Source organism: Euprymna scolopes, chromosome 2 (genome assembly GCF_053919585.1).
Source record: "Euprymna scolopes isolate OS-2025 chromosome 2, ASM5391958v1, whole genome shotgun sequence".
Lineage (NCBI taxonomy): Eukaryota > Metazoa > Mollusca > Cephalopoda > Sepiida > Sepiolidae > Euprymna > Euprymna scolopes.
This window is the reverse complement of record NC_136483.1, coordinates 155,491,144-155,510,992: the sequence shown is the minus strand read 5'-3', so window position 1 is coordinate 155,510,992 and position 19,849 is coordinate 155,491,144. Positions and strand designations below refer to the sequence as shown.

The 19,849-nt window shown below is 30.7% G+C and overlaps 1 protein-coding gene and 1 long non-coding RNA gene across 5 annotated transcripts in view; one reads left to right on the top strand and one right to left on the bottom strand.

The window, feature by feature from the left end:
* The window catches only part of LOC145297766 (uncharacterized), a 704,274-nt gene that overhangs the window by 558,038 nt on the left and 126,387 nt on the right, over positions 1-19,849 (bottom strand). Inside the window, exon 1 of one of the 4 annotated variants that reach the window (XM_080144093.1) lies at positions 6,856-7,132. The exons of 2 other annotated variants lie outside the window; for them this stretch is intronic. The gene's annotated coding sequence lies outside the window, so the exon portion shown is untranslated. Of the gene's footprint in view, positions 1-6,855; positions 7,133-19,849 lie in introns of those variants that run through there. One more of the 4 variants, XM_080144077.1, reaches the window with a different exon arrangement.
* Positions 1-19,849, top strand: part of LOC145297807 (uncharacterized) — a 325,339-nt gene that overhangs the window by 238,412 nt on the left and 67,078 nt on the right. The window lies entirely within an intron of this gene.

Sequence of the window (19,849 nt, the reverse complement as noted above, 5' to 3'; positions counted from 1 at the left end):
CTTGTTATACTCTTTAAGTATACCAACTTTTAATCTCTGCGTTTCATAACAATTTCCAAATTAAAAAAATATTGACCTGTAACAAAGCGATACACAGGGTTTAGAGTTTACAACACACCTGAGGTCTCATAGCCTTACTTTTTATAAATCACAAACGAGCAAAGCAGGTGCATGCAACTAGTTTAATTCGTTGTAGATTCGTAATTGCATGACAAATTCGTTAAACATCTGGATCATATCTGATGTGTAATATGTACATATATTCACTTAATAAACACACGTGTATGTAGCGATCAATGTCACAACTTGCATCTTTCTATCACCCTTCTGTTTCCCCTTCGTGCCATTATCTCTCTCACTTACACCTTCTCTCTCTTTCTCTATCTCTCTCTCTCTCCATATATATATATATATATATATATATATATATATATATATATGAGTGTGTGTGTGTATACATTTATGTATATATTTTTTTCATAATGATACAGTTTAAAATATACTTCGAAATTAACATAAATAATAATATAGCCAAATGTTTCCTTTCTTTTTCCAACTACAATTTCATTAAGTCATCGATGATCGGTATATAATTCAATATTCAAATCACTGCATTTGAAATTTTAAACTTTACGGAGCGCGATTTTGAAATTAGCTTAATTTGCTCAGGTCGATTTTTCAAGTTGATTCATTTCAGTTCGACATTAACTGCCAGAAAGTTATTACGTGGATTTTAGATCTTATATAGCTAAGTATAATGCTTACTACAGAATAGTTGCGGCTCTATTATAGAGATAAGGGGAACTGTATTTACAGATTTCACACCTTTATTCTTTCCAACATTTTATTCAATTGTTTTCAAGTGGTATTTTTGTTGATGATTCAGAAAATATTAACGTATACTGTTAAAAGTTGAACTCAAATAACATTTACGCTATTCTTCAAGGAATATTGTTCTGGCTTGAAATTTGTTGAATATGTTACTAATAATTATTATCTTTCAGACTAGCAAAAAACATACATATATATATACATATATATATATACATATATATATATATATATATATATATATATATATATATATATATATATATATATATATTTAATTATTTTTTGACACACCGGTTACCGCTGGATCACTGGAGGTCGGTTGGTTGGTTTTTGTTTTACGGCTTACCAACTCTTTTCAGGTTATTTAACGCCGAATCCAAAGATTTTGAAGAAAATCTTTTTAATAGAATATATTTGTTGTTTTCAAGTCGGTTTGTATTTACCCCATAGTTGGGACCCTAGCAGGTACTACCACTCCGGGTCAGAGTTGACCTGGGAGCAATGACAATTAAAGGGCGGCTCTACACTCCCCAAAGCCCGCAACTGGCGCCTCATCACTGGATATAGTTTAAGGTCATATCCAGGACCATCACCGAAGGTAAGCAACGTCGAAATTGGTCAGTAATAAATGGATGACCATTTGGGACTTCCACGTCGTTTATGTGCTATCCGCTTATCTCGACATTGTTTTCAGTCGTCTTGGACTCAGACAGTGCCGATTCAGGAAAGATGTGTTTGGAGATTGCGCAACCCTTGCCTAACAATTACACACATAGCTGCCCCTACAGGGAGTATCCCTGGTCTTTCGAGACTGATCAGCTTATAGAGCCTAAACCCATGTTTTTTTTTTTTTTAGATTTCATGTATATATTTTTTCACACACACATACACACACACATACATATATGTATATATTTATAAATATATTTATTAATATTTTTATGAAAATATTTGTTAATATTAACTACAGGGAGCAATGTTTCATGCTTACGCAATCTTTAATATAGGAAATGATAATTACTGCCGGTAGAAGATTCGAACTCACTATCAAAGTCACATTTGAGTCTGTAATCTGATATGTATGTGTATGTATGTGAGCCTGTCAAATATGTTTCGAATTATAATGTCTGGTATTTTCTTCAGAGGTATTATTTTACCCCGGGTCACATTCAGACTCACATCATTATTATGGTTTATACAAAATAGAAATTCGAATTGTAATTGACTCGCTCGGTTTCGTGGATAACACGTGAGTATGACTCAGCCAAAGCGAAACGAAAGCTAACATTTGCCTTCTTTGAGTCGATAGTTCGAAGTCACATTTAAAAGCCATAATTAAACGATGACATTGGCATGTATGGATATCAGGGCTGGCGCCTTATAGTGCTCGTTAGACAACTTCGCCAGTAACACGTTGATGCCTCTCTTTCTATCGATATATAATAACGATGATCGCCAGTGAGTCGGTATCGCAGTTTGTCTATCCGTACATTTATAGAAAGAAACACTTGCGGGCAGATTATTTTGAAATTGGACACATGAACAAAAATCTAATATATAAAAGCGAAAACCTGTGTGTGTTTGTTTTTGTGTGTGTTTGTATGTCCGCAAAAACTTTCGACAGAGGCGACGGATTTTCACGAGATCGGTATCATTTTGAACTTCGGACGACAAATATCGAATAATAGGCTAAAAAAACATTAATTCTTCACCCTAAATTGGACACATTTCTCTTTTTTTTTAACACCTCTTTCCACCTTGAACCGCCCTGCTGCTTCCTTTTTTAACACCTCTCTCCACATTGGTTACCGACCGTTGTTTTGATTTCTCCCCCACCCCCTCGCAACTACCACTTTTTTTTAACACCTTCGCCTTCGCGTCATGGGTCCGAGCACTTTTTTTTCTTTTATCACACACCTGCAAACACCCAGGTGACGCCGAGCACTCACGCTAGTAGAAATGTAAAGAAGAACGTTAATTATGTTTTGCCTAACAGATATAACCGGCGTTGTTCGTAGCCCCCCCCCCCAAAAAAAAACGCCAAGTAAATAGAGGATGCTTCATGGCATTTTAAAACTCTTTATATTTAAACTTCTGTCTTTTGATTTATTTTTTATGACACCAAAGAGTGTAGGCCCCCTAATACTTAAATAAATATATAAATGAACTCTAATACTACTACTGAGATGTCATTAGCTGATTTGAAAAAAAAAACACAGAAAAAAACAAGTAACCTAAAAATGAAAAACATCAAATTAGGTTAGAATTTAAAATAAAAATATCAATTTCATAAAATCACCTAATATATATATATATATATATATATATATATATATATATATATATATATATATATATCATTTATTCACATAAAATTAATATACGAAAGTATAGATTTATGTGTAAACTTTAAGTATTTATTCAAAAGTGCTCAATACGTAGGTAGAGCTAGTTAGTAATTTATGAAATATATATGAGGATTAAGCGCCATATATATTTTATAAATTACTATATATATATATATATATATATATAAATTACTATATATATATATATATATATATATATATATATATATATATATATAATAGCCGTCGTTGATTGGCTGTACAATACGATTAAATATGATGATATTTTAATTTATGCAGATTGCGTATGTATTATTATAGAATCAGTCCTCTATTGATTGTTTTATATTATGAGGAATAATTTGTCCGGTGGACTAATTCACAATTTCTTTTTTTTTTTAATAAAAAATAATAATGATAATGTCGTTCATAAGTTACGTTTCTGTTTGTTTACATTATGACGTCAGCTGATATTTGGTCTTGACGATAAATGTTCTGGAAGAGTCATATCTGATTAATTTTTAGATTTTGTGTATATTTATATATACTTTTTATTTGTTGTAAACCAGCATTTATACGTCGCTACAAATCTGGTGAAGTCGTAATGAAAATTGGAAAAAAAAAGTCCGGCACAAAATGCTGATGTACAACAACTAAATGGATATCTTGCCCTACTTCGGTATTTAGCACTTTTGCATAAACTCGTTAAAAATCATTGGTTGCTTTACCCCAGGAAAATATTAGACTGGAATATATATATATATATATATATATATATATATATATATATATATATATATATATATATACACACACACTAGCATTTCATAATATATATATATATATATATATATATATATATATATATATATATATATATATATATATATATACTAGCATTTAAGTTCTGTTGAGCCAAAGAAAAAAGTGGTAGTAGGTAGGCAGGCTTGAACCCGTACCGGGAAGGAGTAAAAGAACGGGGAAAAAATCTGACGTCTTCGCTGTTACGACCACCGCCAAAGAGGAATTGACTTATGTTTAAATTAAGGCTAGATAATCGAAAGTAGAGGATGACTTTCAAAAATATCGGCGAAAAAAGCGACCCCCCTGTAGAAAAGTTCACAGTTGAAGGTGAAGATATTAATGTTTTGAGCCAATTTTTCGATATTTGTCGTCTGAAAGATCGAAATTTAAAACGATACTGTACTTGGTAAAATCCGTCCGCTCTGTCGAACACTTTAGGCAGACATGCAAACATACATATATATATATATATATATATATATATATATATATACATTTATATAATGGCAACTAAAAATTTTCGACCAAAACCGATTAATAAGCTTGTCTTATCTCTGAATACCCATTATGTAAAATTTCAAATGTTTAGACCAGAAATTGCCCGAGTAATTTGGTAGAGATCGAAGAGGTCAAAGTTTTTAAAACTTTTACCCCTATAATTACCCCTTAACATTTATTGTTTTGGGCTCAACCCAAGTTATTAAATTAGATCCATGTCCAAGGAACCTATATCTAAAATTTCAAGTGTTGTAACCCCAAATTGTCGGAGAAGTTTGGTAGAGATCTCAAAGGTCAAATGGTTAAACTTTTACCCCTTAATAGCTAAATTTCTGACCGAAAACCGATCACATAGACTTTTCCAAATCTCAGTACCCTGTATATCAACCTTCGAATCAGTAGACTTAAAATTGACAGAGTTATTGCATAAAGAAATGTACACACACAGACAGACACAAAGACACGTTCACGTTTATATATACTAGCGTGGGTGCCCGGTGTTGCCCGGGTATTTGGAGGGGTATGCTGAAAAAAAGTAAAAAAGCGGTCAATTTTTTTTATTGACCCTTATTATGACCCCTTAACATTTATTGTTTTGGGCTCAAATCAAGTTATTCAGTTAGATCCATGTCCAAGAAATCTATATCTAAAATTTCAAGTGTTTAGCCTCAAAACTATCGGGGGAGTTTGGTAGAGTTCCCAAACGTCAAATCGTTGAACTTTGACCCCTTAACAGCCAAATTTCTGGCGAGAAAACGACCCCCAAAATTTTCCCAAATCTCCGTACTCTGTATATCAAATTTCGAGTCTGTAGACTTTAAATTAGAAAAGTTATTGGGTAGGGAAATGTACACAGACAGACAGACAGACAGACACGGTTACGTCCAAAGATATATAGATATATAGATAGATTAAACAAAAATATATACGTATACGTTAATATATATGGGAATAATTTTATGTTTACTATAAACTTTTTACGCAAATATTATGCAAGTATAAATCATGTAAAATATCTGCATGAATATAATTACACGTAATAGTTAACTAAAGATTATTATCCCATGAGAAAACCGAAAAAAAAACTAATAGGGAATTAATTAAAATGAAAGTTTAAAAGAATATGCAAATTAGCTACATCTTTTTCAGATGAATGTAATTGCACGATCCATATAAAAGAAAATTGTATTTTCTTTTTAAATAAATAGGAAAGAAGGTTTTTAATATGAAAATCAATGCACACACAAAAAAAAACGAATTTATAGGAGTATATATATACATATATATATATATATATATATATAGAGAGAGAGAGAGAGAGAGAGCAATACGTGTATATATATATATATATATATATATATATATATACATATTTCTGTCTCTGTCTCTCTCTCTCTATATATATATATATATGTGGGTGTCGCTTCTCTTTTGTTAAGTTAAAACTATTCCCAACCAGCCTGTATATGAAATGTTTCATATAAATAATTGAATTGGTTTAAAATTATCGCAAATGCTATGAACAAATTGCTTTCTCTTTCTCCATACGTACATAACGCAGACACTGACAGACATATATCTATCTATCTTCCTATATATATATATATATATATATATATATATATATATATATATATATATATATAGGCTGTCCACAAAGTCTGGCTACATAAGGTACACGGTTGCCCACAAAGTCTAGCTGCATAATCTACACGATGCCCACAAAGTGTGGCTGCATAATCTACACGATGCCCACAAAGTCTGGCTGCATAATCTACACGGTGGCCACAAAGTCTGGCTGCAGGGAATAGATTGGACGATTCCGAGGAGCACATGCTATAATATTATTTGTAGAAAAGACTAGCAACATAACGTTTGTGAAAGAAAGGTTGAAGCGGAGAAGCAAGGGCAACACTTACGGAGTAGGCGCTGTTTTACGGTTGTTGTAAATATGGAACGGAAATTTAAATTTCGTTCCGTTTTAATTCCTTTTTTACTGTGACCTCCAAAAACAAAGTAATGGAAAGAATAAGATTCAACAATCGAATAAACACCCCAACTTCGCATGTTAAGAATAAGCTTTCGGAATAGACACCCTTTTACCTTGTCAACATACCCGAGAAACTTGACATGTCGAATGTGAACGATGAGTTGGACGTAATGTAAAAATGTACCGAATTTAAAAAGGAAGGAAATATAAATTTCGGTCCTAATTTTACAACAATCGTAAAACAGCGAATACCCCGCAGGTTTAACCGAAGAAAGTGTGGAACTAATCACATTACAGATATTTTTCTGCAATTCATGAAATGGGCCATAGATTCGTTAGCCGCGCACGTGTGTGCGTGTGTTTAGTAATCGAATTACTCACCTTTTAATGTATTATATTCGTCCAAACTATCCCGTTTTTGTTTCTGGAGTAAGAACGAAATAAGTGAAAACCCCAGCCTGAAAAAGACGACTCCAATAAAACTCCACTTTGTAAAAAAAAAAAAAAATTAAAAAAATTAAACTTCCAAATTGGGAACAGATCGCGAAAGTGGATTAAAAGAAAAGAAAAACAACATTTATCCGAGTATATGCATTTAAAGTATATGACACCGCGTGTGTGTACGTATTTTATTTACTGTTTATTAAAAAGAAAAGACTAGACAAAAAGAATCAATATTGTGGGCGAAACAAGTGTCCTACTGCTGCTGCGGCGAACACACCACAGCTATGGGGGAGAAAGGTAAAAAAAAAAAAAGAGAGAGAGAAGGACGTGTTTAGTTAGAGAAAGCCTATTCAGTTTATAAATGTAAAAAAAAAAACAAAAAAAAAAAAAACGAATCTCCGGATTTAAAATGATAGTAGATAAAAATAAACAAATCACAAAAAATAAAAACAAACAAACAAACAAACAAACAAACGCCCATGGTAGGATTTTTGCCAATACTTTTAAGATTTTCAAGTTAAAGTTTTACGTCATCTTTTGTTTATTAAATTCTTAGTTGAAAGTATAGAATAGTTACCAAAGCCCCAACTATATGGTAAGAATGGCTTTCTAAATAAGGTCATTAATTCACCTGGTTCTGTAAACTGCACAAGTGACATCTTGTGATTTTTAATGAGGAGTTATTTTCAAGCAGTCAATCTTGTTTGTAGTAGCCTTGACAATGTCCTCAATATATTTATTACATGTGCCTGTTAATATATATATATATATATATATATATATATATATATATATATATATATATATATATATATTTGAAAATCTTTCGAGGGGTACGGAATTTAATGATGGTTACATATAGACCAATATACATAATGATTATTTAAAAAATAAAAAATGAAAATAAAGGCCAGCTAACCCGGTTTCGATCCTCGCTCAACAGAGCCAAATCGAGGACAATACGATTAACAAAATAAATAAATAAAGTCATGAATATGGCAAGGGAAAGGAGAAAAAAAATATCAAAAATAAACAGGGGAAACAAAATTACATAGAGACCACATTAAGTCCGAGAAGATTTTCTTTTTGCTTGCAAAGAGAAGGTCCCATCGACTTAATATAAATAGTCTCTAGAATTTTTAAATGATATGGAGAGTGCGACCTGCTCAAAATAGTGAACATTTCGACACTGAAATTCCTGGCACACGCATGGTTATTTATAAGGTGGTCGCAAATCGCAGAACCATACGTATTATTCAGAACATCCGACGGCGAGAAATTTGCATAACGAATTTTCGAAGGCACATGCTGTTTCAAACGAAAATCTAATCTTTGTGATGTTCGCCCAACATAGTGCGCACTGCAACTACATTTAAATAAAAAAATAAGAGAATTATTATGGTGGGGGGGAAGAACATCTTTGCGAATAGACGGCAACATAGGCCTGGTTGAAAAAACAACACGAGGATTAGATGCAAAATAACACCGTTGTACAGACACAGAAATTTGCTTGACAAAACGGTCACTAATGTTGCCCAGCCAAGGTAAACGTAGGTAGACAGGACATCTATTAACCGTAATTACTTTAAGTTTATAGAAATTGGAAACCTTCTTATTAATAACAGTTTTAACAATATCCAATGGGTAACCGTTATTACAGAGGGTCCTTGTAATAATATATATATATATATATATATATATATATATATATATATATATATATATATATATATATATATATATGAAGTAGTAGTGGGACGATTAATCGGAATCGTCAATCTTAAGAATCGTGTATTTTTGTAGGGGGAGGGATCGGAATCGGAACTGCATCGCTAAAAAAATACCTTAGATTTACGATTCTTCCATTATGATTCTCTTATATTTTTAAGTTGAACTGTTTGTTTGAAGTAAGATCAATGCTGTCAAAAATGTATGATAAAACCGTCATAGAACTTCTCATTACATATTCAATAAGATGTTCAAGAATTTTATTAACTACTTTAAACGTACTCTTTATTTATCTTAATGAGTTTCGAAATTTCTTGGAATTTTTTTCTTTCTTTATTTCTTTGAATTAAAAAAATACTTTTAGTTAAACTTGCTTTTATATTTCATCATTTCGTTTTTTAGTAATAAATGCTTCTCTACATTAGACACTGACCTTGTGTCTAACTCTATCCTCGTGGGGAGGCAAGTAAATAGTAAGGAATATAGCGGCTGAAAAACGTTTTTCGATCACATAAAAGCATTACAATACATTAAAACCCTGAAAAAATTCCCTCCATGCGCACTTATTGTTCTAAGTTAACTCTAGCCACTATTTATGTTTCAAACCTTTTTTTTTTTAAAGAAAAGCGCTTTAAAACAGTAAAAACACTAAAACTTTTTTCGTGTTGAAAGGGAGCTTTCAGGCGCCCCTATTATCCTAAAGAACCAGCTATTTAAACACTTTGCAAATATTTTTCAATAATTATTTTTTTAATACTTTATAATCAATTTTTATTTAAAATAAAGAAATTATTTTCTAAAATATTTTGTTTATATATGTTTACATTTTGTTTTTAAGTAAAATTAAGAAATTAATTTAAAAAATATTGTTTATATCCATCTTCATTCAAAAGGGTTACTTTTCGGTAGCTTCACCGCTTGTTAACCTAAATTTTCCGAATGTCAGAATGAGGCTCGTCTGCCGGGCATACTTATCTAAGCTTCACCGATTTTTGTTATTATGATTTTATCTGTTTTTGTTTTGTTTTGGATGGATATTCTTGCAGTTAAGTCCGGGCAAAGTTCGACAACTCTAGGAGGGCCACATCAGTATTTTACACCGTCAAATCACGAATATTCCGAATTATTAGTTTTAAAATAAAAATAAAAATTATTAAAGTTTAAAAATAAAACAAATATGTAATTAATATAAAATATATTATATAATTAATACAAAATAATGAAAAATTGTTCGATTCCCATCTAATGGACGAGTTGTGGAGACAGCGTGAGAAAGCACACACATTTCCGCGAACTATTAAAAGCATAAGACAACAATACACTTTTAAAGCATTGTTTAATTTGGAAAATTGTTTTATTTTGTATAAATTTATATTTTGTTACATGGTTCATTACTTCAGATTTTATTTTGTTCGTTTTTCTGTTAAGACAATAAAACACTTTCTAAAAATTGTTTCATTTTACTGTTAAATAAATAGTTATAAATATATAAAAATGTATATTTTGTTCGTTTACTTTATTTAATCAAGTGCTTACTTCAAATATTAAAATATTTTTTTTATATTAATTACATATTTTTTTTATTTTAAAACTTTAATAATTTTTATTTTAAAACTAATAATTCGTAATATTCGTGATTTGACGGTGTAAAATATTAATGTGACCCTTTTAGAGTTGTCGAACTTTGCCGGGACTTAACTGCAAAACTGCTATTATTAACAAGAAATTTGGTTAACGTCGAAATGGAATCCGCGCTATTTTTAAATAATATTTTCAAGTTTAATTAACGTTTTACGATACACTTTTCTTATTACTGTTTTCCTATTCTTTTTTTTTATTTTATTATTTTATTTATTTATTTTTTGGCCGGATTTTACAAACAAACAAAATGAAAGCAAAGCAAACAAAACAAAAGACAAAAAAAAAAAAAATTGGTGTTATGCACTCACGTTACCATTATTTTTTTGTGTGTGATTTAAGTGCCTCGCCCAATGTTTGAAGAGTTTCTAATAGTCTGTTAAAGGAAAATTGGTGAAAGTCAAAACTAGCACTTGTGGCGATAAACAAAAATAAACAAAAAGCTACGTATCTCTCATGGAATGTCGTAGATCGAAACACAGGGAAATGTTATTTGGTGCTAGTGCACTTATGGATTTGGGCTATTTTTAAATAGCGCTTTCAAGTTTAATTAAAGTTTTACAATATCTCTACTTATTTAATTGTTAGGTGAAAATGCCCGTTCTATTTTAAATAGTATATTCAAGTTTAATTAAAGTTTTACGATACCTACTTTTATTAAATTGTTCCGTGAGAGTACAGAATAGGTACACACTACCCTCCCGTCCCCACGTTAAAAATGACTTTCTAAATAATACCATTATTTTAGCACGGGTGCATGAGTACCTTTCATTTTTTTGACCAAAATAAAAACTACTCGAAGAGAACACTAGTGTTTTTGTTTTTATAATTATTTTTTATTCAAAAATAAAAAATAAAAATTTCAATTGTTCAAAACATGTTTTTTTTCCCAAAGGTTTTTGGGATTTTTTTTAATTACCATATTTTTCATGAACATGCTCTAAAATGTTCTAAAATTATCTAATATTTTTTAATTTTCATGTTATAAGCCTCTCTATATATGGCCTCATCGACATGAGACCATTTCATTTCTCCTACTGATCCCGATATGTATTTAAGTCTTCTTTTAATAAGAGACCAGTAGGCTTCAATATTGTTGGTGCACACACCAGTAAGCGGATCCATGGTTTACAGTCCCGTGAACATAAGTAAACTTGAAAATAATATTTAAAATAGCGCGGATTCCATTTTGACTTTTACCGATTTTTCTGTTAATATTTATATAAACTCCGACAAAAAAATATACCCCCCCAAATAAACAGATAACATCATGATAACAAAAATCATGCGCAAATTTCAAGCCAAAATAAATTTTAAAAAGCTAGGTCACATACGCAAAAATTCTTTCTTTGTAAAAATAATTACTTCTCCCTCAGTGGAACAACGTGCAACATCAAAAAATATAAAATCGTTTTCGAAATTCCCTTAATTGTATTTCCACTTTTTCGCTGTCCCAATTTTTTTGCTACACAAACTTTCGATTCTATAATGGTATATTTTAAAACAACAATTCCAAGTGAATCGGAATCAGAATCGTACTTGGTATCGGAATCGTTAATCAACATTTTCCTGGAATCGGAATCGGAAAAAATTTAGGAATCGTCGCAAAACTAATATGAAACACTCTTTATTCTTGTTTTTTTTTACCACCTATACCTCTTATTTTATATATTCATATGTGTGTGTGTGTGTATTACATAGTAAAATGCGAGCATGAAAATTAATATGATTAAGCTTAAGCTTAGAAAAGGAAATTAAAAGACTAGTTAAAACTGGAAAAGAAAAAAAGGATATTCTAGTAAAAAATAAAATACATTTCTAACTTCAAATTTTACAGCATTAAATATTTAAAAAAATTAATTTAACATATATAAATTCTTAATGCTGCAATATTTCAAGTTATAAATAATTATATTTTTTTGCTAGAATATCTTGTCTTTTTCTTTTCCAGTTTTAACAATTAGTCCTTTTACTTTTCTAAGTTTAATTTTAACAATATTACTTTTCATGCTCGCATTCTTTATGTAATCCATGATTTTTCAAGGCTTTGTATTAAAATAATATTTTCTTTGTGTTCAATATCATACGCATTGTCAACACTCCATACAAAATTATTACCAACTTCTTAAATTGGTTAAATAAAAAATCAAATAAAAGATGTAATTAAGTAAATAACCCGAGAGAAGGAACAAATATAGGGAGAAATAGAATTAACGGGCGACGTCGTAAGTGAAATATTATGTTCTCTAGCATGGCAAAATACATCACTTTTGTTAAATCTCTCTATATAACTCGGATAAGATGGCATGCTAGCAACATTCCCGCTATGATTTATGAAGGTATAGGCGACGAAAAAATTGTTATGGTAACCAACAAACAATCAGAAGAAATCGTCTCTAAAACGTTAATGTTGAAAAAGTTGCTATGGTAACCAACAGCGAATCGGGAGAAACTGTCTCTCACGTTCCATGTCTAATTCTGAGGACTTTTGAACACCAGCAATTTTAATATAACTTTTGTTTTAGTGAACGAAAATTGAAAATTTTTATTAAAAAAATATGACTGAGAAGGTGACCTGTAAAAATTGTTTAAAATTTGATTAAAAATGAGTGAGCGGTGAAGTTGTAAAACAGTTTACATAAGTAAAACAAAAAGTTAACCATATATTTAATAATGTATTCGAAGCTACTATCACTGACGAATCTACAAACATACCTGAAATGGAATGACATAAAGTTCTATTAAGTAAAGTTACTATATTCACATATGAGCTCCGTTAGAGCGAAAACAAGTATTAGGACAGCCTTAACAACCCTCGGTTTGTGCTTAAACGAAAGGGCGCAGCTTTTACCAACAGATGTAAATTGAACAGAAATCCTCATACTACCCAGAATTAAAAGAATGAGCACTGTTGAAACTAATGCATATAAAGATAATGTTACTCAGAGGCCTCCGTACTTCTCTTGAAAAATGCGCAAAAAATACAGTTAATAATAAAATACAAAGGATTTTTTTAGGCCGATGTTGAATTTCCGATTTGACCAAGAGTCATATATTCTATTATAGGAACATATTTTTTTCAATATTGTAAACCTCTTATAATAGAATGTTTGTTTATACTTTATATCACGGAATATTGGAATTTAATATAATTTAAACCTTTTTAAAAATAATTATTTTTAGAATTCAGTTTTTTTTTTGTAATGCAAATAATTATATTACCGCCAAAATATTATCGAGAAAAAGCGTTCATCTTTTTTAACATAATAATATTGATTTTATGTCCAATTTCATTTACAACTTTAAAGTACGTGAAAAAATAAATAACGGGTTCACACACACACACACACACATACAGTTTTTAAAAAAATGTTGAAATTTTTATGGTCCTATATTTATTTTGTTTAGTTTTAATAACGTGAATTATGGGGAGGGGTAGAGCACCTAAAAATATTTCCTCCTATATATTTAACGAAATATTCCTTTAATATGTGTTATTTTAAAAATGAATAAATATCGAAAATTTCAGGAAAATATGACTATTATTTGATTTTTGCTAGATGTTTAAAACATGGGTTTGTCAACGACTTAAAAAACGTTACTCTATAGGAACCTTGTTTTAAAGCGTCGATAATGTAAAAAAAAATTCTTTTTTCCCCAAAAAATATAACTATATATATATATATATATATATATATATATATATATATATATATATATATATATATATATATAACTCTCTCTCTCTCTATATATATATATATATATAACTATATATATGTATATATATATGTATATATATATGTATATATATAACTATATATATATAACTATATATATATGTGTATATGTATATATATATATATATATATATATATATATATATATATAAAATGGGTTAAGAAATTCCAACGAAAGAAAGATGTATATTTAAATAAGGGAGTAGTCACCAACAATGTGTATTTTTTAAAATTATTTTATTATTCAGTGTCTTGGTTTTTCATTGAGAATTATGTTTGGATCATTGTAATAATGTTTTTAAATCATTGAAATCGTTTTTACGCGTTTCAGACGTTCTGTGAAGCGTCCTCGTCAGAAGTTATTTTCAAATGTGTCGGAGAAATTTCTGACGAGGACGCTTCACAGAACGTCTGAAACGCGTAAAAATATTATTAATATATATATATATATATATACATATATATAGTAAGTTATAAAATATATATGGCGACTAAGCTACACTGAATATTCCGCGTTTCATTCACTCTAGGACTCTTCAGGCTTAGAGTCCTAGAATGGATGAAACGCGGAATATTCAGTGTAGCTTAATCGCCATATATATTTTATAACTTACTAACTAGTTCTACCTATATATTGATCACTTTTGAAGTAAATACTTAAAGTTTACGCATAAATTTATACTTTCCTATATTAATTTTATGTGAGTAATTATATATATATATATATATATATATATATGAAATAAAATGGAGGTGGAAGGACCTGGATACTCAACGTTTCGCCCGATTTATGCGGGCTTCTTCAAGAGGGATGGTCATTGAATGGTCTTGAAGAAGCCCGCATAAATCGGGCGAAACGTTGAGTATCCAGGTCCTTCCACCTCCATTTTATTTCATATCGTCGGATTTAATCCAGCTCAACAATCATATATATATATATATATATATATATATATATATATATATATATATATATATATATATATATATATATATATATATATATTAGCCGGATTCGAAAAGTAATGTCTCTTACACTTTATTCAACCCGAATAGATAAGAGGAGATTGAAAATTGCATTTTTATGATGGCTGAATTAATGCATTCATGTCCTGAAATTTTAATCTCTCTGTTGCAGATATTGACGGTTTGATACTTTAACAAAGAAACCTCTGCTATGGACATGCGTTAGAGGCAGAAATGCGTAATTGTATTACTGGCAAAAATGCGTTGAAAATGATGCTGACTATGTTGTAAAAATAAATTCTTGTGCACCAAAGGTCGGTGGTTATAATTGTACTACTCCCGTTTTCGTAGCTTTTCAAATTTCTTAGTAAAAAGAAATAAGGGTATAATTTCTCTATCTCAATCTTTATCTCTCGCTCTCTTTATATAGACAATAGGGCGCACACTTTGTTTTATATAAGCTGTATCGCATGAAGAAGTCTCTAGTTACGAGTAACTGGCTGACTGAAACATGCTCTTGACTGTGTAGCAACATATTACAGCTTATATTCTATATTACTGCTTATATTACTGCTTATCAAATAAAGAATATATATATATATATATATATATATATATATATATATATATATATATATTGACCATAGTCAACTCAAAGGGCTAAGGGATATTATATATATATATATATATATATATATATATATATATATATATATATATATATATATATATATATATAAAGAGTATCCTCAATATCGTTTAGTATCACCGGAAATCGTTTTGAAGATTCCGAGAAGATTTATAACAAAGGAGGGTTAGCACTCTACAAGCACTTGAAGAAAATGCAGAAAACTTGAATCCTTGATAGGCTTATTGCAAATCAGTTCTAGAGTATACTATCTGCTGTTTTAAGCGAAAATTCTATTAAAAACGGCTGTTGCGAGAACTTGGAAAATATGCAATGGTGAGGGAAAGCTGTGGAATGCTATAATTCTGAATATTTCTGTTGTCGCTTAGAAAACTTCTTGCTAGTGAGTGATCAATGATAAGCAGTTGTATGAGAAGTGGGAAATAAACCTAATCTTCTGTTTTATTAGGTAATTTATAAAAGTTTAAAGGTGTAAAAACGTTTTATATTCCTATTGTACTTCTCAGAATTCCACTAAACTAACACGTAATACACAATGTTTGCAAATTTGTGACTCGGAACGGACCCACTTCAGAGATTTCTGCGTACTGATTCCCCCCAATCGCTTCCTTGGGTGTTTAGTTTATTGGTGTCTGATACCAACAATTTTCCAATCAACAATTCAATTTTAGTTTCTTTCATGCTTAAGGCATTTTTACACATCGTTAACCAAACTATAAAAAAGTTTTCATAAACATGTCTCGTCATGTCGTACGAACGTATCTACGTATGACGTTACATTATAATCGCTAAGTGCTCAATTCTTAAATGTGTAGGCTTTTACTAATTTATATATATAATTTTATGTATATATTTTCTGTCTAGCTTAATGGGTATATGTGACATTTACCCTTAAGGTCACACATTAAGGGGATCATCCATCATCTAGAGCCTATTTTTGGCACTTTTTACAGCCATATAATGTTTCGGTAATGGTGCAATATCTTTCCACCCTCAAAAATCCCTTTAGATTATCACTATTAAAGGTTTTCGATGGTGCTGAAAACGAAATTAACAATTTAAAATAGCAGACGTGCCCCCCTCCGCGAAAGAGGCGGCTCTAAAGTTGGTGGTCATTTTACGTTAAATTAACATAGAAAAGTAATCCTCCACTTTGTGAAACTATAATTTCTTCATATCTCTGAAACTACTAATTTCCTAGAATTTTAAACGCTATATTTGTTTGCAGCACCTTCAAAATCTGTAATTTTAAAGAATTTCCGAGGGTGGAAAGATACTGCACCTTTACCAATATTTCAATCACAGTCAGTTGTTTTTCTAGTTTTGCATATGAATCACAAAATATTTTATATTTCCCCAAAACCTCCGACCCTGTTGGACGAAAGACTGAAATTTGTTGCTATGGTTACAAATGATTTAAGATAACAGCAAGAGGAGACTTGATTCCAAATATTTCTTATATGTCATAAATCCCCTCTTTGGTTTGCACACATGGAGTAAATTTCACAGTGCATAAAGATTATTTGATACTGGAGATATTCATAATCGTACCCTATTTCCAAAAGAGAGGAAACAAAACATATGAACAATGTTTGGAATTAAGCCTCCCCTAGCTGTTAGTTTAGATCATTTGTAATCATAGCAGCAAGTTTTAATCTTCTCTCCATCAAAGATGGATATTTTGGGTATATATATATATATATATATATATATATATATATATATATATATATATATATATATATATACTTCATTTACTCACATAAAATTAATATACGAAAGTATAAATTGATGCATAAACTTTAAGTATTTACTTCAAAAGTGCTCAATACGTAGGTAGACCTAGTTAGTGAGTTATAAATATATATGGAGATTAAGCTACACTGAATATTACGTGTTTCATCCACTCTAGGATTCTTCAGGTGCATATATAATTTACTATTCCTATATATTATATATTACTTATATTTAATGGCTCGCTATTGTGTTAAATTATGTCTGTTTAGTAGTTGATTGTCACTTAACATATGCGCTGCTTCTTTAAGATGACTCATTAACAACCGTTTCTCTCTGTTAATAACTTTTGCTCGCCTATAACAGTAGATGGTTTCCTTTTTCTTGTATACGTGGTCAGCCACACCGGAGGTTTTAATCCCTCCATATATATTATGACTTTTCGATGTTATTCCACCTTAACTTTAGTGGAGAAAATGTCTCACTTTTGTGTAGTTTTCCACATTTCCATGGAATCTCATACACACAGACTCTAGTCATGATTTGTTCCATGATGTTTCCGAAGAGTGGATTCATTGTTGAATACTTTCATGATGTCATACAGATTATATATCCTTTGATAATTTTAACACATAGTCTTTATCTCTAGAATACAAACCGTAGTGAGTTTTCGGATAATTGCCTATGGTATTTGGTCCTGATTCCTTTAAGCCGATGATACGCTTTTTCGATAGTCGTTTCGGTGGCGGATTGTTAATACATATTGCCTTTTCTCAATGTTGTAGGCAACGGATGAGTTCTTTCTTTACGTTACATCGACGATGGGAGTTGAAGTGTAGATATTGTCAAGTGAAAGTTGGCTTTCACTGATACTTATAGCATAAACCACTGGCCAGTGCGAGTTACTAGCATCTCTAGGAATAATGTTTTTTTATGTTCCATTTCCATCGTTAACTGCATAGATCGATGGATAGAATTCACATGGTCCAGTAATGTTTGAACAGCTTCCTGCTGAGCCAAGAATATAAGACAGTTAGAGTCTCACCAATGAGTACTTTCGTGAATAGTCTCACTACATCTAATCACAAACTCAGGTCTGTATTCAACCCCTAGGCCACCATAAATTATCACAGGAAAGGAAAGGAAATTACGTTCTTTTTATACGACATAAACATTCGAACAAACACAATAAATCTATTCAGTTGGTGTTTAACAGCAGACGCCAAGTCATTGTATTACGCTACTGTCAACAACTTATTAAAAAAAGATTATTGTATTTTTTATTATATTAATATTAAAAAAAGCAACCTTTTTAAGTCGACCCATCCCAGTTGAATGAAATAATAATAATTTTATGGATACATAATTTATTCCACCCATCCCCATAGATGGTATTACATGCTTACGCAACCATCAGTGTAGTAAATAATGATAACTGCCAGTTAAAGTGTTCAAACCGCAATCCCTAAATCCGCTTTGCTTCTGCAATCCGGTAATTCACGTACACATGATTTGTGGAGAAATACTTCGTATATTAATATATAGACTCACGCACATGAAGTGCACTACATATGATAACGTCCTCCTGACAAATGCTGGACTTGTAAATGATATTAAGTCACCCAACTAAGAGCAGGATCAACAGTTTTATGAGGAAGATATACCAACACAAACGTTAGTGTTAAGTTATCATATTTGTGAAATAATATGCAAATCTTAAAGTGTTCTGTTTAAAAAATAGAGGAGGACCGTTTTGCTGTTATCTTGAGCAGATTATAATGATTAGTAACAGTCAAGGTTTGATGATTAATGCTATTAAAAACATGAATGGCCTCAGCAACAACAAAAAAGTGTGAGGTTCTGTCATACAGAAGTAGAGATTGTGAACCACTTGCCATCAAGTTGTAAGGTTCAGCTGGGGAGTTGCTATTGCACAATTAGAAACATTAGAAGGTGCAGACATCTTAACTGGACTATTTGTAAAAAGTTAAATGTAGCAATGAGTGTTTGATAAGAAGGGCTGTTCCCTTCTCATATAATTAAGGAGGCAGACTAGTTAAGTGAAAATGATATTAGGAAATAGTTAGAATCGAACCCTGTATGCAAGCGTTAAAGATAATGGATAATTGGAATCTTAGGAATTCAGTTGATTGCCCATTCTCTTAGAAATGTGGATATTAAATATGTAAGTTAAAAGAATGGACAATGCGAGTTAAAAATATTGTTTAAAAATAGGTTAGATATTAAACAATTAGTATTTGGAATTCTTTGTTTGTCAAGAGTGTGTTTGGACAGACATATGTAAATCAACGTGAAAGTTAGTCACGTTGGGAACCATCCAACTGACGTCATAAACAAAAGAAGATTTTTCAATATAATGAATTGGGGTTCGAAATTAGATTGTTAGAGTAGAGTGTCAGTTAGAGTCAGGAGGAGAGAAATAGAGAGAGAGAGAAAGAGAGAGAGAGAGAGAGAG